The sequence below is a fragment of the Lissotriton vulgaris genome, chromosome 2_1 (assembly GCF_964263255.1).
Source record: "Lissotriton vulgaris chromosome 2_1, aLisVul1.2, whole genome shotgun sequence".
Classification (NCBI taxonomy): domain Eukaryota; kingdom Metazoa; phylum Chordata; class Amphibia; order Caudata; family Salamandridae; genus Lissotriton; species Lissotriton vulgaris.
The window spans coordinates 1,625,997,686-1,626,011,259 of NC_141687.1; positions in this window are offsets into that span (position 1 = coordinate 1,625,997,686).

Here is a 13,574-nt window from a genome sequence, read left to right on the forward strand (position 1 = left end):
CCACATCCACCATCACATCCACCACCACATCCACCATCACCTCCACATCCACCATCACCTCCACATCCACCATGACATGCACCGCCACATCCACCACCATCACATCCACCACCGCCACATCCACCAGCACCACCACATCCACCATCACCTCCACATCCACCATGACATGCACAGCCACATCCACCACCACATCCACCATCACCTCCACATCCACCATCACCTCCACATCCACCATGACAAGCACCGCCACATCCACCACCATCACATCCACCACATCCACATCCACCACCACCACCACTCCCACCACCACTACATCCACCACCACATCCACCACAACCACCACCCCATCCACCACCACCACCACATCCACCACCACATCCACCATCACCTCCACATCCACCATGACATCCACCGCCACATCCACCACCATCACATCCACCACCACCACATCCACCACCACATCCACCACCACTGCATCTACCACCACCACATCCACCACCACTTCCACCACCACCGCATCCACCACCACCACATCCACCACCACATCCACCACCCCATCCACCACCTCCACCACAACTGCATCCACCACCACCACCGCATCCACCATCACCACATCCACCACCACCGCATCCACCACCACATCCACCATCACCACCACATCCACCACCACATCCACCATCACCTCCACATCCCCCATCACCTCCACATCCACCATGACATCCACCGCCACATCCAACACCACCGCATCCATCACCACCACCGCATCCACCACCACTCCCACCACCACTACATCCACCACCACATCCACCACAACCACCACCCCATCCACCACCACCACCACATCCACCATCACCTCCACATCCACCATGACATCCACTGCCACATCCACCACCACATTCACCACATCCACCACCGCCACATCCACCACTGCATCCACCACCACCACCGCATCCACCACCACCACCACCACCACCACTACATCCACCACCCCATCCACCACCAGCACCCCAACCACCACCATCACCGCACCCACCACATACACCACCACATCCACCACATCCACCACCACTGCATCCACCACCACATCCACCATCACATCCACCACCACCACCACCACCACATCCACCATCACCTCCACCACCACCAACACATCCACCATCACCTCCACATCCACCATGACATCCACCACCACCACATCCACCACCACCGCATCCAACACCACTGCATCCACCACCATCACCACATCCACCACCACTACATCCACCACCACATCCAATACAACCACCACCCCATCCACCACTACCACCACCACCGCATCCACCACCACCTCCGCATCCAACACATCCACCGCATCCACCACCACATCCACCGCATCCACCACCACATCCACCACCACATCCACCATCACCACCCCATCCACCATCACATCCACCATCACCACCACGTCCACCATCACATCCACCATCACATCCACCACCACCACCACATCCACCATCACATCCACCATCACCTCCACATCCACCATCACCTCCACATCCACCATGACATCCACCGCCACATCCACCACCATCACATCCACCACCGCCACATCCACCAGCACCACCACATCCACCATCACCTCCACATCCACCATGACATCCACCGCCACATCCACCACCACCACATCCACCACCACCGCATCCATCACCACCACCACATCCACCACCACCACCACTCCCACCACCACTACATCCACCACCACATCCACCACAACCACCACCCCACCCACCACCACCACCACATCCACCACCACATCCACCATCACCTGCACATCCACCATGACATCCACCGCCACATCCACCACCACATCCACCACCACCACCACCACATCCACCATCACATCCACCATCACCTCCACATCCACCATCACCTCCACATCCACCATGACATCCACCGCCACATCCACCACCATCACATCCACCACCGCCAAATCCACCAGCACCACCACATCCACCATCACCTCCACATCCACCATGACATCCACCACCACCACCACCACATCCACCACCACCGCATCCATCACCACCACCGCATCCACCACCACCACCGCATCCACCACCACTACATCCACCACCACATCCACCACAACCACCACCCCATCCACCAGCACCACCACATCCACCACCACATCCACCACCCCCACATCCACCAGCACCACCACATCCACCACCACTTCCACCACCGCATCCACCACCACCACATCCACCACCACCGCATCCACCACCACCACATCCACCACCACATCCACCACCACACCATCCACCACCACCTCCGCATCCACCACCACCACCGCATCCAACATCACCACATCCACCACCACCGCATCCACCAACACATCCACCATCACCACCACATCCACCACCACCACCACATCCACCATCACCTCCACATCCACCATCACCTCCACATCCACCATGACATCCACCGCCACATCTGACACCACCACATCCAACACCACTGCATCCATCACCACCACCGCATCCACCACCACTCCCACCACCACTACATCCACCACCACATCCACCACAACTACCACCCCATCCACCACCACATCCACCATCACCTCCACATCCACCATGAGATCCACCGCCACATCCACCACCACATTCACCACATCCACCACCATCACATCCACCACCATCACATCCACCACCACCACCACCACCACATCCACCATCACCTCCACCACAACCACCACATCCACCATCACCTCCACATCCACCATGTCATCCACCACCACCACATCCACCACATCCACCACCACCGCATCCACCACCACTGCATCCACCACCACCACCACACCCACCACCACTACATCCACCACCACATCCAATACAACCACCACCCCATCCACCACTACCACCACCGCCACATCCACCACCACCTCTGCATCCACCACATCCACCACATCCACCACCACATCCACCGCATCCACTACCACATCCACCACCGCATCCACCATCACCACCACATACACCAACATTACCACGTCCACCATCACATCCACCATCACATCCACCTTCACCACCACATCCACCATCACCTCCACATCCACCATGACATCCACCGCCACATCCACCACCACATCCACCACCACCACATCCACCATCACATCCACCATCACCACCACGTCCACCATCACATCCACCATCACATCCACCACCACCACCGCATCCACCACCACCACCACTCCCACCACCACCACCACCACCACTCCCACCACCACTACATCCACCACCACATCCACCACAACCACCACCCCATCCACCACCACCACCACATCCACCACCACATCCACCATCACCTCCACATCCACCATGACATCCACCGCCACATCCACCACCATCACATCCACCACCGCCACATCCACCAGCACCACCACATCCACCACCACTTCCACCACCACCGCATCCACCACCACCACATCCACCACCACTTCCACCACCACCGCATCCACCACCACCACATCCACCACCACATCCATCACCCCATCCACCACCACCCCATCCACCACCACCACCACCACCATATCCACCATCACCACCGCATCCACCATCACCACATCCACCACCACTTCATCCACCACCACATCCACCATCACCACCACATCCACCACCACCACCACATCCACCATCACCTCCACATCCACCATCACCTCCACATCCACCATGACATCCACCGCCACATCCGACACTACCACATCCAACACCACCGCATCCATCACCACCACTGCATCCACCACCACTCCCACCACCACTACATCCACCACCACATCCACCACAACCACCACCCCATCCACCACCACATCCACCATCACCTCCACATCCACCATGACATCCACCGCCACATCCACCACCACATTCACCACATCCACCACCATCACATCCACCAACTCCACATCCACCACCGCATCCACCACCACCACCGCATCCACCACCACCACCACCACCACCACTACATCCACCACCCCATCCACCACCACCACCACCCCATCCACCACCACCACCGCATCCAGCACCACGGCCGCATCCACCACCACATCCACCAGATCAACCACCACTGCATCCACCACCACATCCACCATCACATCCACCACCACCACCACCACCACATCCACCATCACCTCCACCACCACCACCACATCCACCATCACCTCCACATCCACCATGACATCCACCACCACCACATCCACCACATCCACCACCACCGCATCCACCACCACTGCATCCACCACCACCACCACACCCACCACCACTACATCCACCACCACATCCAATACAACCACCACCCCATCCACCACTACCACCACCACCGCATCCACCACCACCCCCGCATCCACCACATCCACCACATCCACCGCATCCACCACCACATCCACCACCACATCCACCATCACCACCACATCCACCATCACATCCACCATCACCACCACGTCCACCATCACATCCACCATCACATCCACCACCACCACTATATCCACCATCACCTCCACATCCACCATGACATCCACCGCCACATCCACCACCACATCCACCACCACCACATTCACCACAGCCACATCCACCACCACATCCACCACCACCACATCCACCACCGCCACATCCACCACCACCACCACATCCACCACCACTTCCACCACCACCGCATCCACATCCACCACTTCCACCGCATCCACCTCTTCCACCGCATCCACCACCACCACATCCACCATTTCCACCACATCCACCACCACATCCACCACCACATCCACCACCTCATCCACCACCGCATCCACCACCACCACATCCACCATACCCACCACCATCACTTCCACCACCACATCCACCACCACTTTCACCACATCCACCACCACTTTCACCACATCCACAACCACCACCACATCACCACATCCACCATCACCACATCCACCACATCACCACCACCACATCCACCACCTCCACCACTACCACATCCACCACCACATCCACCCCCACATCCACCCTCACCACCACCACCACATCCACCACCACATCCACCACCACCATATTCCCCAGATCCACCACCACCACATCTATATGTGTGTGGCTCTGTGTGTGTTTAGGTGCAAATGCAATGTTCTTGGATTTTCGTCACAATAAAATACACTGAACATAATCTTCCCAAAAGTTATTTACAAGCGTTTAAGCTATCGCCATTATTAATTACAATAACTTTTTTTAAGTATTAATTATTTATAATATTAAAAGCCATTGTTATTTGTAATATCAATACATCTAAGTCACGTAAATACAACACACATTGCATTACAAATGCTATAGGTGTCACATTTGCAAAAGTTAAAACTATTGACATTGTAACTGACAAAGCTATTAATTTTGCTACTTTCAAAACCAACACATAAATAAAAAAAGTGTCATTTACAATACCAATAGCTCAAACTTTCCTAATGCGAGACAATTTGCATTTCCAATGCTTGTTTTGATATGACATCAAACCCAAGACCCAAGAATAGATTAGAGTGCCAAAGAGTGGTATATCTATTTATTATTGGTATCTGCATATATTTTTTCATTTTAGTCCATATTCGCCATGCATTGGAGATTGTTTTAAATTTAGTCTTTTTATAGTAGTTTGTTTCCACTTGCCTCAAAAAAAACCCCTTAGCTCTCTGCCCTAGTGCTAGCTCGTAGATTGACGGAATCAGTATGGCTTCGCTGTCATCTGAAGCGGGGATAGAGTATAGGACCGGACTCATTTGTTGATCCTAATGAGACAATGGGCCGCAATAATCTGTGCTGGGCTCCGCAGAGGCTGCAGCAGCCTTTTGACTTCGGATCAGGAGAGCCAGCCTGAACACTGGTGGTGGGGGGGAAACGGCTCACATCAAGCCTCGGGCCAAGGCTCATGTTTGGGTGGGCCAGACTCATGTTTGGGTGGGCCTGGCCCACCCGGCCCACCCTCTAGAAGCGGGCCTGATTTCTTCACTGAAACTTATGTAGGTCCCATCGAGTATTTAAGTGAATGTGGTGTGGCCCTAGCGAGTGTAGCAGATACATGGTTTGTAGAGCACTAGATATGCCACAATTGTCAGGTCCAGAAAAGGGGGTGGTGATGAACAGAGTGTCTGAATTAAGCAGACCACTCTTACCCAGAAACCGGTCCCCGGTAGCTTGTTTCCTTCCCAGTATAAGAATTGGCTTGGTAGTTTGGTCTGCCCTGTTCCCATGATGCATTGGGCCAGGGTCAGACTAATTTGCATATAGCCAAGTTCTGAGCTGGGATGGTGCAGTGAGCTAAAAAACGGTGATGGATCAAGCCCTGATCTTTGGACTGGGTAAGAGTGGTCTGCTTAATTCAGAAACTCTGTTCATCACCACCCCCTTTTCTGTATCAATTTTGTCCACCATAAGCGTGGAAGGGTATACTCAGATGTGAGTCCCTAGCTCATTGCACCATCAGGATTTAAGCAAGCCGGGCCGAAGACGGCTGAAATGCCAGAAACCGGTCCCCGGTAGCTTGTTTCCTTCCCAGTATAAGAATTGGCTTGGTAGTTTGGTCTGCCCTGTTCCCATGATGCATTGGGCCAGGGTCAGACTAATTTGCATATAGCCAAGTTCTGAGCTGGGATGGTGCAGTGAGCTAAAAAACGGTGATGGATCAAGCCCTGATCTTTGGACTGGGTAAGAGTGGTCTGCTTAATTCAGACACTCTGTTCATCACCACCCCCTTTTCTGTATCAATTTTGTCCACCATAAGCGTGGAAGGGTATACTCAGATGTGAGTCCCTAGCTCATTGCACCATCAGGATTCAAGCAAGCCGGGCCGAAGACGGCTGAAATGCCAGAAACCGGTCCCCGGTAGCTTGTTTCCTTCCCAGTATAAGAATTGGCTTGGTAGTTTGGTCTGCCCTGTTCCCATGATGCATTGGGCCAGGGTCAGACTAATTTGCATATAGCCAAGTACTGAGCTGGGATGGTGCAGTGAGCTAAAAAACGGTGATGGATCAAGCCCTGATCTTTGGACTGGGTAAGAGTGGTCTGCTTAATTCAGACACTCTGTTCATCACCATCCCCTTTTCTGTATCAATTTTGTCCACCATAAGCGTGGAAGGGTATACTCAGATGTGAGTCCCTAGCTCATTGCACCATCAGGATTCAAGCAAGCCGGCCGAAGACGGCTGAAATGCCAGAAACCGGTCCCCGGTAGCTTGTTTCCTTCCCAGTATAAGAATTGGCTTGGTAGTTTGGTCTGCCCTGTTCCCATGATGCATTGGGCCAGGGTCAGCCTAATTTGCATATAGCCAAGTTCTGAGCTGGGATGGTGCAGTGAGCTAAAAAACGGTGATGGATCAAGCCCTGATCTTTGGACTGGGTAAGAGTGGTCTGCTTAATTCAGACACTCTGTTCATCACCACCCCCTTTTCTGTAACAATTGTCAGGTCCAGCAGGAAATGCAACAACATGTCTTAGGGCTTTAAGGACGGACATGATAAGCAGGCATGCTGAATCTGGGATTGTAAGAAATTGGTTTGTTAGTTGTGCAAGATGCAGGAGCGGCTCCTTCGTTATAGCGGAGCAGCAGCAGCAGCAAGGAGCAGGGTGGGATGGATTTGCCCTTATTTAAAGTGCGTATGTCTCTTTGGCCAGCCATCGTGCCACTGTCAGCCACATACGCACACTTTAAATCTTTCTAACCCATCTCTCTTAAGACAGCTGGGTTAGAGAAAGCAAAAGCCTCCAGTGCTCTTATGTGCGCTGATAGAGGCCGCTCTCACCAATCCTTGTGCTGCTCTGATGCTGTGACAGCAGCACCAGGATTGGTTAAGAGAGTTAGCTGGGGCCCTGGAGTTATGAGGAAAGAAGACCTTAGAGAGCAGGACGCAGCAGTAACCATGGTAAGTACATTTTTATTTTATTTAATGTAATTGTTTTGATTTTATGAAACCATCCACCGACCACCCATTTCCCCACCCCTCCACTCGCCAAACTTGGCAGCCGCCACTGGCAGGGTGTGAGGCATATGCAAGTAAAAGGTGCACAAATTATCCTTACTGGGAACCAAGCATCCCATTGTAGCACTTGACTCTCTGAGGGTAGCGAGGGAGAGCAGCCCAGGGCTTCTCAGGGGAGGTGGTGTGGGCTAGTAATCACATTCAGGCATGTGCGCACACACAATACTAAATACAATGCATTAATTTACAAATATACAGATCAGGCAGGTAGAAATACCTTTGTTACATTCTTAAATCACATTTCACCCTTGACTTCCAAAAATTACCCCTCACCAATACCTGATAGACAATTACAATATAAGAGGATAGAACTTTAAATAAAGCAGACCTATTGTGTTTGTCAAGGGGTCACCACATTTACAGCATATTGACATTGTCATGGAGTTATCACATTTAAAAAAAGCAATAGCTACATGTTAAAAATATCCCCATTTTATGTTGAAATGACTAACCATGTTTAAGTGCAATAAATATTGTCAATAAAACATTGCATGTTTCTGAGTCTTTCATAACACTCTGTAGGCCAAATTACATGTATCCATAGAAACAACCACTAGAGTTCGATCCACTCCCAGGCTGTAGAGCAGAAGGTCCCTTCTTGGGAATGCTTATCATCAAGATTGCAAAGATTTGGGGTCATGCATTCCTTGATTCCATAAACTTAGGGTCATTTTTTAAACTCTTTTTTTGGGGGGTTGCAAGGGTTGCTGTGACTCCTGCAGCACCTATAATCCTACTTTTAAGAGTTGGTAGAAAAATGTAAGCAAATTGGCCCACGGGGCACATTATTGGACCTTCCTTGTCGGAAGCCATGAATATTTGATTAGGGGCTCTCTAACAGGACCCACAACAGCCTCGCTGCAGGGTCAGTGGGTAATTTCACTTTTTTCTTATTGTGTTCGGGTGCTTGGTCCCACCTAAGACACCCCGATAAATACTTCAGTGGGGCAGGGTAGGGAGCACCTGCACTGCAAGCCGATGCCCCACCCTGCCAGCTAGACTCTCTCCGCCTGCTGTGTGCAGGCAGGGCTGCTCTTGCGGTGGCTGCCCTGCTTCCCCCAGACATGGGCACGGGGGCGAGCCCACTTCCATTGTTGGGCACACCCCCTTCCTATTTACTCACAGGAGGCCCAGGGATAGGTCCTGAAGCCCTTCCATTATGGGGGCAGGGCACACTTATGCTCCCCTCTTCATTCTTTGTGAAGGGCTTGGGAATAGGGCCTTCTGTGCATAATCCAGCCTTGGGTGATGGGGTCCTGGGCCTTGCAGAGCTCTGAGGTGAGGGCCCTATGCACCCCCCTCCCAGAGCATTAATAATCAATCTTGTAATGATCCCCAGGCACTCCCCTGCCCCAGGGCTCTCTCTAAAAATGTGGATGAGCCCATGAACTATGTCACCTGCGATGTGGGTATGTATCAAAGGTCAAATCATTTAAAAGTGAATATCCTGGGAAACGGTGGGTTCATTTTTCTCCTAGTGTCAAGTTCTGGCCACCAGGAGCATTTTTAGAAGGCCTCCTGGCCTGCAAAGGGGCACATTCTGCTGGGAGCTGGTTTTGCTGGCTCCCTGGACCAGCAATTTTCTTTGCTGGGCCCTCCACAGACCCCATGACCTCCTAACCATTTTGGGGCAGTGGAGTCCAAGTCTTTCCCCAACTGGTCCTCAGGAGGTGTACGGAGGCTAGTCCAATACGACATCAGGCAGGTTCACATTACCTGTGTGTGAGGGGTAGATCACATTACCCCTCCACTCCTCCCAACCCTCCTTCACAGCATACTGGGGCACCCCAATGTGGCGCTATCAAATGTAAGTGGTGCACATATCTACCAGGGGGCCTCCTCAGTTTCACCCTCAGCTGGCATCACTATCAAGGACTTTTCCACCAAAAATTCGAAGGGAAGCCGCCTCCTGTGTTGGCTCCAAAAGTCTGGACTTCCTCCTTTGTTCGGTGAGCTTGGGCTGCCCCAACCCTGCTCCAGCGTGGCAGATAATTAACAGATGCCGATTTTCTTCCACAACTCTTTATCTTCAGGAGCTGAGTGAATCACTATTAATTGCTCCTTTACTGTGGGGAGGCCTTTGTTCCCTCTGCTGGGGAGCAGAGCCATTAACTAGGCCCAGCAGGTTGACAAAATGCCTGGACTCTGATCCTGATAACTATGACAATCTGAACAACATACAGTGTGTACATGTAGACTCTTGGGACTTGCTTATTTCAAACTTGACGTATATGTTTCACCCCAGTTTGATACCTCTCTGGACTTTGTAGGCCTATGGGAAGTGAAACTGCACTTTAACGCAGATTGCCCCCTATGTGCACAGTACAGTGAGACTGCAGATAAACCAGTAAACCCTACTGACCTTACTTATGAGTGCTCACCAATATTAGAAGGCCTACTCCAGGTCGGCATCTAATCTTGCAGAGTACCCTCTTGCGGCAGGCTACCATGTCTAACATGTGCAGCCCTCGCACATATGCACATGAGTGTGCACACACGTTCACGTGTAACCAGCCCATTGAGCCCTACCCTAGCCGTGCTTTGCTGCATCTTCTCTTTAAAGGCAGACACTGTTGATAAAGGGAGTTCTCTCTGATAGAAGACCTAAGAGAGAACTTAGGCACTCTGTTGGTGGAGGTTCATGACCTCAGGGACCAAAGGCATGACATTTTGGCACTACGTCGGGTCTGAGCCACAGTTAGGCCAGTGCCTAGCAGTCACTCATGCCAGCCCCCACCCACAACAGCATGAGCAGCAGAGGATAGAGAAGAGTACCCAGAAGCAGGAACTTCTGCTTGTGTAGGAAGTAAACAGGTGATGAGTTGCAAGCCACCAGTACAGGATTAACAACCAAGCTGGGTGAGTATAGAGCATCGGGTGGCATCACACCTCACTGGGAAGGGATCAGCTCAAAAGATTGGCTCAGATCCATGGCCAAGGGGCATGTTTTCTAGAAGTGAGTGTTAGGCAAAGCCGGTTATTTAAGTGGATTTCTGGATGGCTTCAGAGAGACAGATCTCACACCCGCACTTGTGTTCTCATTGCTGTCTCACTGCCAATTGTACAATCACTCTACAATTGGTGGAGGTCACCTCTTGGCTATGGATGGAAAGGTGGGGATTGAGGTTCTGCCACCTCTGATGAGGACATAGACTAAGACTTGTGTGAATGCGTTCCACAAGGGGTAGTATTTACAGAACAGGTTGCGTGTAGGTGTTTTCATGTTCGGAAGTATTTGTTTAGCCAGCTTTCCAGGGAGACGCAGTATGCGTATAAGCTGCACTGTTTATACCCTGCAACAAGATATGTGTACTGATGCCTGTATGCATGATGCCTCCTATGTATACGTTGTGATACAAAAACAAATGATGGACGGAATGCTGAATAAATCATACATTCACCCCCAGTCAAAAGATCTGGGTTAAATTGATTGTTCTTCTGCTCACTATACCACCCCAGTTTGGACCCAGCTATATGCAAATCAGTCTTGACCCTGTGCCTCACGGGAACAGCCCAGCCCAAACTGCCAAGCCAGGTCCTCCCTGGACCGGAACCAAGCATCCTGGGACTGGTTTCTGGGTATTACCCTTCATCAGCCAGGCTAGCTTGTATCCAGTGGCAAAGTGAGCAAGGGGCCCACATCTGGGCATACCCATTCCACTCAGGTCAAAAAGTGATACGCAAACAAATGATGGATGGAATGCTAAATAAATCATACATCCACCCCCAGTCAAAATATCTGGGTTAAATCAATCGTTCTTCTGCTCACTAAGCCACCCAAGTTTGTACCCAGCTATATGCAAATCAGTCTTGACCCTGTGCCTTATGAGACCGTCCAGCTCGCACTGCCAAGCTAGGTCCTCCCTGGTCCAGAAACAAGCATTCTGGGACCGGTTTCTGGGTATTACCCTTCATCAGCCAGGCTAGCTTGAATCCAGTGGCAAAGTGAGCAAGGGACCCACGTCGGGGCATACCCATACCACTCAGGGCTAAAAGTGATACTCAAACAAATGATGGATGGAATGCTGGATAAATCATACATTCACCCCCAGTCAAAAGATCTGGGTTAAATCCATTGTTCTGCTCACTAAGCCACCCCAGTTTGGACCCAGCTATATGCAAATCCATCTTGACCCTGTGCCTCGTGGGAACAGTCCAGCCCGGACTGCTAAGCCAGGTCCTCCCTGGACCGGAAACAAGCATCCTGGGACCGGTTTCTGGGTATTACCCTTCACCAGCCAGGCTAGCTTGAATTCAGTGGCAACCTGGGGTGGCATGGTGAGCAAAAGAATGATGGATTTAACCCAGATCTCTTGACTGTGGATGAATGTTTTGATTTGTTATGCTTTCCGTCCATCAATTGTGTGTCTTTTACTATGTATACGTTGTCACTGCACAAGTGTTAGAATTATGTATATGGTTTCCTTACTACCGATAACCATTTAAAGGCGCTAAGAATGTTTATGACAACAATAAACTTAGCATATTGGACAAGGATGTGAGAATAATTCTGTAATGGCAGTCACAGATATGGGGAACCAAGCACTACACATAACTATCAATCATGCTTCCTTCTAAAGAAACCCAGACTTTTGCAAAAAGAGTTATTAATGACAACTTACTTTTATGTACCCCTTCATAGGCAGTTTTGATCTTTCTAGGCATTGCAAATAGTAGATTTTACTGTTGCCCAATTTGGTGGTACTTTATTTACTGACATCAGAAAGATACAAGACCTGGTCTACCTTTCTCGGATTCAAATGTATGACCTTCATGAGGCCACCTTCATTATATCATGTCCTTAATCGGCTCACTCATAAAGGTCCTGCAGTAATACACTAATGCTCCACTTACATCATGTAGGAAAGTGCCTCTTTTAACATGGTTAGCCCCCACTTTTTGCCTGGAACATGATGTATTTCAGCTGAAAGTGCCTTGGGTCCCTGCTAACCAGGTTCCCAGTGCCAGAGCTCTTTCTCAAAACTGTACCAAAATTAGCACAACTTTAGCTATCCCTATATGTCTCTAGCACATGGTACCCCTGGTACTAGGGCAAGTGGGAGTGGAAAAGGGTCCACTATGACTGCGGCACAAATTGTGCCACCTTAGGGACCCCTCATCAAGACCAAGCAAACTGCCACTGCAGGGCGTGCATCTCGGTGCAGAGCAAGTTGAAGAGTAACATGGCACACATCCTTGTGTACCATGCCCTCAGACACTGCATTAGGTATAGGTAAGCCACCCCTACTGCAGGCCTTACAGCCCTAAGGCAGGGTGCACTATGTTCTATGTGTGGACATATCTGCATGAGCAGACATGGCCCTATAATATCGGAGTCCATTGTTAGATACTGTAAGCGCATAGGAAAGTCATATAGAGTACATGGGCTGGACATCCATCATTACGAGTTCATTAGCATCATGATTGCTTCACTGTACCCAGGGATATCTGGTACCAAACATCTCATCTAATAAATCCACACTGATGCCAGTGTTGGATTTATTAATAAATGCATACAGGAGACACTTTAGAGGCTCCCTATGAA